This window comes from Callithrix jacchus, chromosome 16 (genome assembly GCF_049354715.1).
Source record: "Callithrix jacchus isolate 240 chromosome 16, calJac240_pri, whole genome shotgun sequence".
Lineage (NCBI taxonomy): Eukaryota > Metazoa > Chordata > Mammalia > Primates > Cebidae > Callithrix > Callithrix jacchus.
Genome location: NC_133517.1, coordinates 10,870,475 through 10,886,024, shown reverse-complemented (window position 1 = coordinate 10,886,024; position 15,550 = coordinate 10,870,475). Strand labels below are relative to the sequence as shown.

Here is a 15,550-nt window from a genome sequence, read left to right as displayed (position 1 = left end):
CAAGGAGAAGGTATATTCCTCCCTTTCCAAATGCTCCTCTTCCCGGAAGGTTATTTTACAAGCACTAGCTTCTGAAAGCAGCAGCCTCCCGGTCAGTCATTTTGGCACCAGCACTTCCGGCTGCGCACTTTGGAACCTGTCCCGCCTTGAGTCTGACATCGGAAGAGCATGCCCGTCCACTTCCACCTCAGAGGGTGGGCGGTGTCTGGCAGCCCTGTTGTCCGAGGTTCTAACCTTTGATCACAGCAATTGGTCTCAGTTTAGTGGTTTCTTGCTGATTCCAACATCATGGCGGGTATTCACCACATCTGTCACGTTCTTATAGGACTCAGGAGCCTCTTCCATAACCAGTTTGGGTGAAGCAACACTGATTGCAATTCCCATATCTGTCCTTTTGTCTAAGACATCCTGGAAATCTAAATTACGTCCAGATTTTGCTCGGGACAGTGCTCGGCCCACTCCACGACAGGTTGTTCCAGAGGGCTCAGTCATGCTCTGTTCAGTGCCAGGAAGAACATAACTTCAGGTTCCCATGGTGCCACCAGTGAGCCCTGGTTACCTGGTGAGTTGGCATCAACAGCAATGAGGGGATGGTGGGAGGAAACGTGCAGGCAGATCCCTTCCTGTGTACTAACAGTGTCCATTCCTTTCTGTCCGCCACATGCTGCCCTACTTTGGCAATGTTGTGAGAAACTTCATAGATTACGTGGAGGTCCAAGTCATCAGGGGTTGTGTTGAAGACCTTGGTAAAAGCCTGATGGGTTAAGAAGCTCATGGAAGGACGGTTGACACAGGCACAGTTCCCAGCTGCTGCCATTCCCTTCCGGTAGTCTGGGGGAGCCATTCGAACACAAGCCAACTGCCGATCATTGACTGTAATCTTGTCTCTCTTCATGGCCTTCTCCATAGCTACCAGCGCATCTGTGGCTGCTTGGTGGCCTAAGCCTCTGGTTCCACTGTGGATCATCACATACACCTGTCCTTTCTGGTCGATGCCCATTTTCTTAGCAGTGTACTCATTGAAAATCTCATCTACAGCCTGGATTTCTGCATAATGATTGCCTGCTCCCAGGGTCCCCAGCTGAGGAAGGCCTCTTTTCTTAGCCCTTGCAGAGACCTTCTTGGGGTCAGCTTGCAGAATCCTTCAGTACTCCTCACGGTGCTCCTTGTCTTCAGCCCAGGCTTACCCTTCTCTTAAGGCATACCAGTCCACCGCATCTCCAAGGCCTCCTCCAAGTCTTTGGGATTCACTGGGATGACACCTTTTGATCCCCACAAAAGGAATGTGGTCAAACATAGCTTTGGCAAGTTGCTCCTTCACAGGCCGGACATCACTTTCATCTAAATTGGTTCTTACCAAGTGGACACCACAGTTCATGTCAAACCCAATGCCACCTGGGGATACCACTGCTTCAGGGTAATTCATATCAAAGGCTGCCATATTCTCAATGGCAAACCCATATCCTGAACGGACAGCAGGAAGCACAGTAGATTGATGAACAATTCCAGGCAGGGCTGCCACATTGCCAATCTGTTTCATGGCTGGCAGGAAGCACCAACACCACCACCTCGACAGGCATTCTTTAATTCCTCAAACATCAATTTCTCCAGAGCATTGTTCACATAGAAAACGCCTTCAACCTGCATGTTGGGCATGAAGCCCTTCTTGATCCTCCAGCAAGTTTTAGTGAGTTTTTCCAAGAACCGCAGCTCATAATTATAGTTGCAACTCATGGCAGAGACAATGATAGCAAAACTCAGGCTCCACTTTGAAGAGACGTTGCTGCATTGTCCGGCTTCCCAGAGCACTGCCTTCCAAGCCTAAAAGTATTTTTAAATCAATGTCACAAGTGGACAGTGGTGGATCCAATGCTGACCTATTAATTCTTTTCTTATCACACTTTTTTTTCTTTTTTGAGACAGAGTCTTGCTCTGTTGGACAGGTTGGAGTTCAGTGGCCCATCTTGGCTCACTGCAACCTCCACCTCCCTGGTTCAAGTGATTATCCTGCCTCAGCTTCCCGAGTAGCTGGGATTACAGGCGTCTGCCACCACGCCTGGCTAATTTTCTTATTTTTAATAGAGAGAGCATTTCACTGTGCTGGCCAGGTTAGTCTCAAACTTGTGACCTCAGGGTTTCACCATGCTGGCCAGGCTAGTCTCGAACTTGTGATCCATCCACCTTGGCCTTCTGAAGTACCAGATTACAGGCGTGAGCCACTGCACCTGGCCAATTCATTCTTTAAAAGTGTACAAATTCAGTGGCTTCTAGTATTTTCAGATATCTAAAACCATCATCACCATTAATTTTTAAATGTTTTCATGACCCCAACAAGAAACTTTTAGCAGTTTACCCCCCAGATGTGGCTCAAAGAAAGCACTACCCTATTTCATATCTCTATCTGACTCAGGTGCCTTTCATTTTTGCCTGTTGAGACATTTCGCAGAAGTGGAGTTATACCATACGTGATCTTTTATGACTGGCTTCTCTTAGTGCCATGTTTTCAAGGCTCAGTTGCGTTGTAGCATCTATCAGTACTTCATTTGTTTCTATGGCTGAATAATATTCCCTTGTGTGCTATGCCACATTTTACTTCTCCGTTCACCAGGCGACAGACACGTGGATTGTTTGTTTCCACTTTTTGACTGCTATGAATAGTGCTGCTATGAACATTTGTATACAAGTTTTTATCTTTATAATTGTTTTTGACGGAATTGCTGGGCCAAATGGTAACTAAGCTTAACCATTTTAGGAACCGACAGATTGTTTGTCAAAGTGATGGCGCCATTTACAAATCCTACCAACTGTGTACGAGAGCTCGTTTCTCCACATTCTCACCAGTGCTTGGTATTATCAGCCCTTTTCATTACGGCTGATTGGGTAAGAGCCCGTATCCCACTGTGCTTTCAACTTGCATTTCCCTAATGACTAATGGTATCAAAGATCTTTTCATGCACTTACTGGCTATTGGTGTATGTTCTTTGAAAAAATGTTCAGACTCTTTTCCCATTTTAAATTGATTTTTTTAAAAAAAATAATTGAGTCTTAAAAGTTATGTTTATGTTTAGACAGAAGTTCCTTATGAGATATATGATTTGTAAATGATTTCTCCCTGGTTGCCTTTTCACTCTCCCAGTGATATCTTTGGAAACACAAAAATTATTAATTGTGACAAAGTGTGTTTTGTTTTATTTTCCTTTAGTTGTCTCTGCTTTTGGTGTCAGATCTAAGAACTTACCGCCTAATCTAAGATCATGAAAATTTATGTTTTACGAATTTCAGTTTTGGTTCTTACATTTAGATGTCTGAAACATTTTTAAAGTTTTACTTATTTTTTTATTATAGTAAAATACATGTAAAATAACTTTACTATCTTAAAATGTGCATTTTAAGTGTACAATTCAGTAGTGTTGATTGTATTCATATTGTGGTGCCACCATCGCCACCATCCATCTCCAGAAAGGTTTTGCCTTCCCAAAAGGGAGCTGTGTCCGTTAACAACAATCCCAGCTTCTCCCTGCCTCCAGCCCTGGCAATCAGTATTCTACTTTTTGTCTCTATGAATTTGATTACTTCTCATAAGTGGAACCCTACAGTCTTTGTCTTTTTCTGATTGGCCAATTTCATTTGGCATAATGCCCCCAAGGTTTATGCACGTTATAGCATGTGTCATAATTCCTTCCTTTTAAGGCCAAATAATATCCCATTACATGTATATATTACTTTTTAAAAAATAATAAGACACAAGGTCTCATTATGTTGCTAAGGATGGTCTTGAACTCCTGGGCTCAAGCAATCCTCCTGTCTCAGCCTCCCAAAGTGCTGGGATTATAGGCATGAACCTCTGCACCCAGCCTATATATTACATTTTATTTAGGTGTTTGATCCATTTTGATTTAAGTGTCATTTATGGTATGAGGTAGGAGTCCAACTTCCTTGTTTTCAGTGTTGATGTCCAGTTGTCTCAGCACCATTTGTGGCCAGTTTATTCTTAGCACAGAGAAGTAATTGAATTTAAATAATGTCATTATTTCAAACTCAAATTTCTGGAGAAAACCATTTTAAAGACTGTTTCAAAAGATACAGAGCGCATTCAGGATACTTTGCATATAGGTGACTATGTATTTCAAGACAAATATAACAAACAACATGTGACAATGTTGCATTGTTGTTTCTTCCTTGTTTCCTATAATTTTATTTTCCTTTTTCTTTTTCTCTCTCTTCTTCTTCTTCTTCTTTTTTGTAAAGACAAGGTCTCACTATGTTGCCCAGGCTGGTCTTGAACTCCTTAGTTCAAGCCATCCTCCTACCTCAACCTCCCAAAGTGCTGCAATCACAGTCATGAGTCACTGCACCCAGCAGACAATTTTCTTTTTCTTTTTACTCTTGAAAAGTAGACTATCACTGCATTCTATTTTAAGGGTGTTGTGAAGCTAAATAATACAACTCGTAACTTAGAAGAATTCCATATTTGCATTATTACCAATATTTAAGTTTATGTTTATATTTAAATATAATAGTAATAATAAAGCATGCATACAGACATATACACTGGCAGAAAAAGAATCATCAAAATTATTCTGCTCTCTCTAGTGACAATGGCTGTCACAAAGGAGCAACATGTACTTGACTACCAATAGGTGGCGCTAAACATTTAGTCAGGATTCATTCAATTTTATGTTGCCCACAATATACATAACTATAGCCTCCCTTGGAAAAGAGATGCAACATCTACAAAAAATTCAAAATGATCAGGAGGAAATGGGCTCTCTTCCCATCCCAATGAAGTCATGTTCAAAACGGCAGTAAATGAAGGTAGCTTTCAATTCAACTGAGCAACCGGGACATGTTTACAGATTGGAGTTGCTCCAACATCCCGTAAGAAAAGGCCTTCTTACTACTCTTCAGGTAGCCCTTGAGGTCAAGGGCACAATCAGACCCTCTTGGATCCACCAAGAAGTATCTGGGTAAACTGGAGGGGTTTTCGTTATTTCTTTAAGTCTTGAGAAGAAAAAAAACGCAATCACAGTAGAGAAACATATATAGCTGACTCCAGACAGATGTTTAAGAACCAACCAAAAACACATGCCTGATAGCAGGATAATCATTTGTATGTATTTTCTTTTTCTTTTCTCTTTCTTCTTCTTCTTCTTTTTTTTTTTTTGTAGAGACGGGGTTTCTCCATGTTGGTCAGGTGGGTCTTGAACTCCTGACCTCAGGTGAACTGCCCACCTTGGCCTCCCAAGGTGCTGGGATTACAGATGTGAGCCACCGCACCCGGCTTTTCTCCTCCTCCTCCCCCTCCTCCTCCTCCTCCTCCTCCTCCTCCTCCTCCTTCTCTTCTCCTTCTTCTTCTTCTTCTTCTTCTTCTTCTTCTTCTTCTTCTTCTTCTTGAGACAAGGTCTCACTCTGTCAATGAGGCTGGAGTGCAGTGGCACCATCATGGCTCACTGTAGCCTTGACCTCCCTGGTTCAAGCCATCCTCCCACCTTGGCCTCCCAGAGGCTGGAATTACAGGAATGAGCCACTGTGGCCAGCCTGTTTATATTTACTTTGTTATTACAACAGTTACCAATTTTCTTCACTGGTAAATTTAAAATTATATACATATATATGTCTTTGTATAGATATACACTCATATATATCCCATTCATTGCTGTTAACATTAATACTGAAAAATGAATAATTTAAAAACGGATCTTTTACATTAAACATCGATATATTGGCCAAGTGTGGTGGCTCATGCCTGTAATCCCAGCACTTTGGGAGGCCGAGGTGGGTGGATCATGAGGTCAAGAGATCGAGACCATCCTGGTCAACATGGCGAAACCCTGTCTCTACCCAAAATACAAAAATTAGCTGGGCATGGTGGCGCACGCCTGTAATCCCAGCTACTGGGGAGGCTGAGGCAGGAGAATTGCTTGAACACAGGAGGCAGAGGTCCTGTGAGCCAAGATCACACCAATGGACTCCAGCCTGGGTAACAAGAGCGAAACTCTGTCTCAAAAAAAAAAAAAAAAAAAAACCTATATATCACAACATTACTACATATTAAATAGCACAGTGTTTTGGGTCAACTTGATTTTTATTTATGGTGCCTTATACCACTGAGGAATTGCATTTAAACAAGGAAACCTCGTGCTATCATTTACTATTCCCTAAGAAACACAAGTCTAATACACAGGATAAAGTTGCAAAACAAATGACCCTTCACCTCCAACCCATCGCAAGAATATGCGGAACTCTTCTTTTATGGATTTCTTGGCTTTGGATGAATTTGTGATGATACGGGAATGGTCCCCGAGTCCTGCCAAATGGTGCTCTGAAACCTCTCCTTAGTCCTAGGTCACCCCGGTTTTGTTAAACTTTTCCAGGCTTCTCTGAAACGGAGCAAATTTTATTAGTTTTCCAGCATCCTCGGTGAGGGTTAAAATGCCTGCATTCTTTTTGTTTATTTGTTCTCTCTAAAGTGCAATTTACTGCCAAGCTAGAAATCCTCCCCATTGGAATAGTATCAAGCCTTACGTACTACAACAGAGAGTATCTACCATGTTTCCTCTTTTTTTTTTTTTTTTTTTTTTTTTTGAGATGGAGTTTTGCTCCTGTTACCCTGGCTGGAGTGCAATGGCGCGATCTCGGCTCACCACAACCTCCGCCTCCTGGGTTCAGGCATTTCTCCTGCCTCAACCTCCTGAGTAGCTGGGATTACAGGCGTGTGCCACCATGCCCAGCTAATTCTTTGTATTTTTAATAGAGACGGGGTTTCACCATATTGACTAGGATGGTCTCGATCTCTTGACCTCGTGATCCACCCGCCTCGGCCTCCCAAAGTGCTAGGATTACAGGCGTAAGCCACCGTGCCCGCCCATGTTTTCTCTTATGAAATTGAAAATACATGGATAGGATGGGCAACATTTTATTTTTATTTTTATTTTTGAGATGAAGTCTGGCTCTGTCGCGGGCTAGAGTGCAGTGGCATGATCTCGGCTCATTGCAATCTCCGCCTCCCAGGTTCAAGCGATTCTCCTGCCTCAGCCTCCTGAGTAGCTGGGTTACAGGCATGCACCACAACATGGTGAAACCCGGTCTCTACTAAAAACACAAAAAAATTAGCTAATTTTGTTGCACTTTCAGTAGAAACGGGGTTTCACCATGTTGGCCAGGCTAGTCTTGAATGCCTGACCTCAGGTTATCTGCCTGCCTTGGCCTCCCAAAGTGCTGGGATTATAGGCGTGAGCCACCGCTTCTGGCAAAGCAAAATATTTTTAATAAATTCTGATAATGCAATAAATGAAGTTTCTTCACCAATCTTTCTCCTCCAGCAATAAAAACTAGGTATTTAAAATTTCAAATAAACTCAGTAGCAATAAAATATATGTATACTGTTTCAATTAAAAATTGCACTGGTTCATTTGACTTCACTTCCAACAACTTTTAGAAATTTAGGTTTATTTAGCATGTGTAAGAAACAATTGTCTTCTTGACAGGATTCCATTGCATGCCAAGTACACATAAATTTTTATTGCAGTCCAGGGGAGTGCTTGAAGGCAGAAGGTAGAAGGCCGGTAAGTAGGTAGGTAGGTTGAGTAAATTCGTATGCTTGGATAGCTTTTTGTGTGTGTGTGTGTGTGTGTGTGTGAGACGGAGTTTCGCTCTTGTTACTCAGGCTGGAGTGCAATGGCTCGATCTCGGCTCACCGCAACGTCCGCCTCCTGGGTTCAGGCAATTCTCCTGCCTCAGCCTCCTGAGTAGCTGGGATTACAGGTACCCGCCACCATGCCCAGCTAATTTTTTGTATTTTTCGTAGAGACAGGGTTTCACCATGTGGACCAGGATGGTCTCGATCTCCTGACTTCGTGATCCACCCGCCTCGGCCCCTCAAAGTGCTGGGAGTACAGGTGGGAGCCACCGCGCCCGGCCCTGGATAGCTTTAAGATGCTACCGTGTTCTGGGATCACCCTGAGTTTTCAGTTCTCCTGGATTTCACATAAAATGGCAGAGGAATTGTTTTTTGTTTTTCAGAGTAGGGATCATGGGCCTGAGGAAACCTCAGACATATTCTTGGGGATCTATGGATTTTCTACACAGTTTTATGTTTTGATTTTGGTTGGTTAAAAAAATCAATATGGATACATTCTAGTCGTGTGGATAAGCAGCTAAGAAGCACTCACAGTTCCAGTCTCCTGCCTGGATTTGTGTTTGCTTGCAGTGGCACCAACGGACACCACTTTAATGGTTAGGACACGATGAAAAAGGAACTGGGTGCAGAGGTTCGTCGTGTTTGTCTGCTGGTTGAAATCATACTCCTGTAGGTTTTCCAGTACAGTTTAAACCTTTTCGTTTTAAAAATATGGGCAGGTTTATAAGGAATTTTAAAATAATTCCATAGCAAACAGTTTACTTTTTTTTTTTTTTTGAAGCTGAGTCTTGCTCTGTGGCCCAGGCTGGAGTGCAGTGGCACGATCTCAGCTCACTGCAACCTCCTCCTCCCAGGTTCAAGAGATTCTCCTGCTTCAGCCTGCTGAGTATCTGGGATTACAGGTGTGTATCACCATGCCCAGCTAATTTTTCTATCTCTAGTAGAGACAGGGTGTCGTCTCAAACTCCTGACCTCATGACCTGACACCTCGGCCTCCCAAAGTGCTGGGATTACAGGTGTGAGCCCCTGCACATGGCCAGTTCACAATTCTTAAAATGTTGGTGCTTCTAATACTATAGTGCCTATGTGATGATTATTTCTATGCAAATTATATTTCAGCTAAATAGCAGGTGTGGTTAGCTAGCATTTCAAGTGTCAAAAACTTTACTGTAACAATGACTAATAGGCAGTAAACTTCTAATCTCTACACCATAAAATGTATTCACTAGCTGGAATAAAGTATGCTAAATAATTTTTTTGTTGGTGAAAGTTGTGGTGTTCAAGATAAGTGGTGACTAGAAAGATTACCTAGGCCTTTTGCTCTCAAATGAACACATTACAGGATCTTAATCTCTTCTTCAGAGGCTTTGGGCCAACTAGAAAATGAATAAAATGCATGAGCCATGCAGTTATTAATAATCCAGGGAGGTCTGAAACACCCTGCAAGCAAACATATTAACACTTCAACACAAAACATATAAATATTTGCACTGAGTAGATGAATGAAATTATAAAGAACCCTCCAAATCAGGTTGTTTTCTGCCAAATAAGCTGTAAAAATAATTTTGATTTTTAGTGTTGGGTTGTTGGGTTTTTTAGATTGTTTATTTTTACAATTTCAGGTGTGCACTGTGGACCTGGAAAAGAATCCATCCAGCTCACGTGGTCCTCACATCAGAACACAATTACACCCAGGGCAGAGTGAACTCTCATTCGGTTCCTCTTTGAAGATCAGAGAGGGGGCGGGGCATGGTGACTCAAGTCTGTAATCTCTGCACTTTGGAAGGCTGAGATGGCCGGATCACTTGAGGTCAGGAATTCCAGACCAGCCTGGTCAACATGGTGAAACCTGTCTCTACTAAAAATACAAAAATTAGCCAGGTGTGGTATTGTGCCCCTATAATCCCAGCTACCCAGGAGGCTGAGGCAGGAGAATCACTTGAACCTGGGAGGTGGAGGTTGCAGTGAGCCAAGATCACTCCACTGCACTCCAGCCTGGGCAACAGAGCGAGACTCAAAAAAAACAAAAGAAAACAAAACAAAACAAAAAATAAAAACAAAAAACAGGGAAGGAGGGTTTCCCCAGGCATAAAAGATCAGAAAGTATGAATTTTAAAATTAACTTGCTAAATGTTTATGCATTTGTCAGGATTTGGTCCAAGATGTGCAAATTTGCCTGAGAAACTTATAGCCCCCTCCTACCCCACCAATCTCTGGAAGCTGCTGACATTTATGAGAAGGAGGAGCCTTCAGTGGAGGATGACAGTGGGAGCAGAGGCACCTTCAAGACCATTATCCATTAACGGGGAGGAGCAGGGATTCTGTGAGTCACAACTTGAATTTTATTATATTAAGTAAGGTAAGGACCGTAGCCAACCGCGTACCAGGTAAGACCAGGTTTTGCCGGTGGTTTTTAGAGCTGCTTTGGTTTTAGAACCGCGGGTAGGGAGTGGTGGACTTGCACAGATTCTTCCTCTGGTTTGTTACTCAGTGTTGAGAAAGTTCCTTCCCAGTGCTTCAGGATATAGTCACTTAGACGTGGAGGAACGACTTATATCCAGGATTAAAGCAGTCACTGCCACATACAGTGCCATGAATTTATAAGCATCCTAAATGTGTGGTTCTTTGAGTGCTTGCTACAGCAGTGGGGTCTGGCTAACTTCCCAGAAAGGGAATTGATTGGAGGAATGTGGATGACTGAAAACACCCAAAGAACACACTGAACAGTGAAGAGTAAGACCCAGAGGAGTGGAAGAAGCGGGGAGAAGCGACTCCTGTATTTTCTGTGTGACTTTACGGCAGTCAAAACTGGGGACCTGGAGGAGCCCTGTTTGCAAAGCTAAATTAAATTTCAGCCTCTTGCCGAAGGAAGCCAGCTCTTTGACTGTAGGGGGAGCGGGACAGTTTCCATCCCTCGACCCATAACTCCAGCACCAAGGTCATGTTCTATGAGGACCAACTCATTTCTGGAACTTTCTGTCCTCAGTAAATAATGCATTATAGACTCATGGGGAAAGGAGCCATCCAGAGAAAACTACGTACCATTTATGCAACTTAATGTTTAAAAGTCTAGTTTCTCGTCTTGGTGCTGCTGCTTATTATGTGTGACCTTAAGCAAATCACTCCAATATCTCATTTTTATTTTTTCATTTAGAGACAGTGTCTCACTCTGTCACCCAGGCTAGAGTGCAGTGGTGTGGTCTCGACTCACTGTAATCTCCACCTCCCGGTTTAAAGCGATTCTCCTGCCTCAGCCTCCCCAGTAGCTGGGATTACAGGCTGATTTATAAGCCTCTTATGGTCTCATTCTATTAATAGGGTTGCAATGGGACTCAAGGCAATGCTGGAGGGAAAGCGCTGGGAACTAAGCATGGTCCCTGCAACAGTCATCAGTTGACATCAATATTAATCTGTTTCTTGGCAGATTTCAAACCAAACATTTAACTAAACGGTGACTCTTCAAGTCATTCTGCTGCATCCCTAGCTGCCCTTTAGAGGGAATGTAATTCACAAAGTGAATATAACACCCAAGAGGATGAGTAACTCCACAAAGAAGCACGCCCAGGGATGAGTGGTCCACGAGTACTATTTAAAGTCCAGAAAGGTTTACAGAGGGCACTGCCTCACTTTCCTTCCTGCATTCATTCAGTCCATATCACCCCCAGAGGCTGGGCAAACTCACCAATGCAGAGTACCCTGGGGCTTAGACATAGATTTCAGATAGGCTTTAAGATGATGCTGATCGAATCCCTCCCTTCGAATATTATTTAGTTATCTCATTTAAACTAAAATAATCTGGAAAGCAGACATATTTAATACCTACTCCTTTATATTAAAAAAAAAAAAAAGGGCTGGTGCGGTGGCTCATGCCTGTAATCCCAGCACTTTGGGAGGCCAGGGTGGGTGGATCACCTGACGTCGGGAGTTCGAGACCAGCCTGACCAACAAGGAGAAACACTGTCTCTACTAAAAATACAAGTGAGGCATGCCTGTAATCCCAGTTACTTGGGGAGGCTGAGGCAGGAGAATCACTTGAACCTGGGAGGTAGAGGTTGCAGTGAGCCGAGATCATGCCATTGCACTAGAGCCTGCAACAAGAATGAAACTCCATCTCAAATAAAATAAAATAAGCCAACGATACCACAAGACTAGAAAGAAAGGGCATGTTCTGAAACATGCAAACCACGTTGAGAGCAGTGGCATATTTGAGCTAATACGAGTTATTGATAAGGAAGTTGACTCCAGCAGCTTCTCTATGGACTCCCTGCAGCCTTGCCTTATTGCTCAAGACAATACAGGTCAGGAATTACAGCGTATGAACTTGGTAAGTTTGAGGGATAAAAGAGTTTGGAAGAAGAGAGGAAGAAAATGTGGCCACAAAATGCTACTGAATTCTTAACTCATAGCAATTCCCTTATTTTCCTGTTGCCTGCCATGCCTCAGAGGATGAACAGAGAAGGCTGGGTTTGTTTTTTCTCATTGCCTGCCTCTGCTTGAACTGCTCTCAGGGCGGTAGGTAGAATGAGGAAGACGGGTGGGAGCTGGGTTTCCCTCCCTGCAGGGGAAGTGATAGTGGGGAATATGCCTCCTGGGCTAGGTCTGTGAATTAAAACCACTGAATGAGGCCTTGGGCAGTGGCTCACACCTGCAATCCCAACACTTTAAGAGGCTGAGGCAGGCAGAGAGAGTCCAGGAGCTGGAGACCAGCCTGAGTTACTTGGCAAAACCTCATCTCCAGAAAAAAGAAAAAAAAAAAAAGAAGGGAAGGAAAAAAAGAAGGGAGGGAGGGAGGGAAGAAGGGAGGGAGGAAAAATTAGCCAAGTGTGGTGGCGTGTGCTTATGGTCCCAACTACTTTGGAGACTGAGGCAGGAGAATCTCTTGTGCCCAGGAGGTGAGAGGCTGCAGTGAGCTGAGATGGAGCCACTGCACTGCAGCCTGGGAGACAGAGCCAGACCCTATCTGCAAATAAAACAAAACAAGACAAGACAAAAACATGGTGTGGAGATCCGAGGTGAAAACAGGCTGGAAAAACTATCCCTGGTAGGGATACAATGAAGGAATGCTGGTGACCCTCACCCTGTGGTTTCCTTACCAGCCGTGAGGGCTGCGGTTTTTATCATGGGAGAAGCCCTTCACTAGGGGTAGCTGCAGAGTCCGAGCATCAACTTCCACCCCACAAGGATGGGCTTCTCTACTTCTACCAGGTCTACTTTCTCTAGAATCAGCAATCAGAGGTAATCCTCAACCTCACCGGCCACCTTGTGCCAGATGGAAAGACATCAGCTGACACAGACCTTTTCTGAACCAAGTAGAACTGAGGAATGCCCAACCATCCAGCAGGCATCAACTGTCACACTCTGGCCCGGGGGGTTACAGAACAGGGGACCTAAGACACGGTGAGGTCCAGGATTCCACTCACATCCACAGGAGTGCGGTAGGGTGAGGGAGGCAGACAGGAACCCTGATGCTCCTTTTCAATCACCTTTTATGAGAACCCATAGAAGGTGATTGGGCTGGGCTGCCTCATTGCAGAGAGGGTCATGTAGCGGGGAGGTGGGTGCCGGAGTTGGATTATCACCCACCCCTCCCTTGGGGTGAGCGTAGCTGAGCTGGGAGTAGGGAAATCTGGAGAACTGAAGGAGGTGGGTTTGTTTGATTTAGGAAGAACCCACCCATGCAAGAAGAAGGTTGGGGCCAGGAGGAGAACAAGGAGTAGGGCCCTGAGAGCAGGGACTCTTTGTGTGTCTGTTGATTTATTCTAAAGGCAGCCCAGGTAAGGACAGTCCTAGACAAAGCTATTGATTGCACTAAAAAAATATTATAAATCAAAAATCTGGAAGCATGGCCTGCCTTTTAGTGAAACACGTTCCAAACTGCCAGGACTCACTCATAAAAGGTAATCTAAAACCTTCAAGAACATTTCCTTTTCCTGCAGTTATTCTGTAAATTATGTCACCTCTTGCTCTCAGCAAATGTCCTTTGATCTGATCCGTGTTAATGTCCTGTCCTGCAGAGTTTTATTCTCCATAATTCATGTGTGGTGGGGGGGGCGGAGAGGGGCTTACTTCTTTTCGGCCAATTCTCTCTATTTTCTCGGTAGAACTGACCAGAGCCTATGAAATCAGAATGTATTTACATTCTAATTTTGATATTTATTATAACAATATAAGATTTTGGTTATAACTATGAAAGGAAAACCAGTTGATTTCATTGAGCAACTCAGTAAAACAACTCCTGATGTGGAAGAGGGGAGTTTATTAGGATCCTGAGCTAGCATGGAAGATGGCCATTTAGTCCATGAGAAAAATGTTTACATTCTCCCAGTCAGTTTGATAGATCATATTTTATTTTTAGCCATACACCAAAAACCCTTTCCTGCTTTAGAGAGATCTTAATAACTTTGAGAAGGAAAAGAATATGACCTATAATTTAAGCTTTAACTAGTGAAAACACAAACAGGTTTCTTAAATGAATTGATAATTAAGCCCATGAAATAATTTCAGTGAGCACGCAGATCTTATAACTATAATTGTCTTAGTTTATTTTTCTGATGGATCTACGATTTTATTCTTCCCTTGTGATTGATGAATGAGAATAAATTGATCATTGCGATAGCCTCTTCTAATGTGAACAATTGCACCCTATGTTTAAAAGTAACAGTATATTCAAACTTAAAATCTCCATGAATTGCCTGACCAAAACTTGAGTTAGAAATCAAGGAAGTAGAGTCACCATGTGTTATGCCTATTTTTTATTAAGAACAAGTTTTAGATATTGCTGGGGACCAAAGTGTTATTTTGTTGTTTTGTTTTGTTTTTGTTTTTGTTCTGAGATGGAGTCTCACTCTGTTGCCCAGGCTGGAGTGCAGTGGCACGATCTTGGCTCACTGCAACCTCTGCCTCTTGGGTTCGAGTAATTCTCGTGCCTCAGTCTCCCTAGTATCTGGGATTACAGGCACCCACCACCATGCCCAGCTAATTTTTGTAGTTTTAGTAAAGACGGGATTTCACCATGATGGCCAGGTTGGTCTCAAACTCCTGACCTCATGTGATCCACCCACCTCCGCCTCCCAAAGTGCTGGGATTATAGGCGTGAGCCTCCGTGTCTGGCCTCAAGGTTTCTAATCAAACGTTTTAGCTAGTTTGCCCATAATCATAGACTCGCTGTGTAGCGCACAACACAGAACTCAGCTCTGGAAGCTTACTGAGTTGTAAAGACATACTCTGACAGAGAATTCTCTGGCAGCAGGGTCTCGGGCATCTTCCAGCCACCCGGTCTTGTGGAAGAGATAAGCCATTTCAGGCAGACACGTTTCTATCCAGGCTTGGAATGCATCCAAAGGAAACACAAAAAACTCTGACATCAGAACACACCTGTTGACTTTGGAGCATTCATATCAATCACAGCCAAGCCCAGGGCAGCTGTGCTGGGGCCAGCTCGCTCTGTGGGGCAGAAGGAATGTCAGCTATGAACAGTCAGGAGGAAACAGAGATAGAGGCTTCCACATTCTTCTCTCTCTTTGTCTACATACCATTAATAGGATTGACTTTTTTTTAACTTGGCCCCCAAAACAATTCTAGGATGACATCTTCAGTTTTTCATTCACTTAAACAAAAATCTGACTTTTAGATATTTTAAATATCTAAAAATACCTCTTCTCTTCCTTTTTATTACCTTTTGTTATTTTATTTTGCTGAGTTCTATTTTTAGATTAAAATTTTGTTTTCCATCTTAAAAAATGGCCATATGATTTAAATAGATATTTCTCCAAAGAAGATACATAAAGGGCCAAAAAGCACATGAAAATATGCTTAACATCATTAGTTAGTAGGGAAATACAAACCAAAATGACAACGAGATGTCAGTTCACATTCACTAGGTTTGCTGTATCAAAACAACACTAGATATTA

At 43.1% G+C, this 15,550-nt stretch overlaps 1 pseudogene; it reads right to left on the bottom strand.

Annotated features, from left to right (window-relative positions):
• Positions 1 to 229: 229 nt before the first annotated feature.
• On the bottom strand, positions 230 to 1,734 carry LOC100395405 (RNA-splicing ligase RtcB homolog pseudogene; annotated as a pseudogene).
• Between the last annotated feature and the right edge of the window lie 13,816 nt (positions 1,735 to 15,550).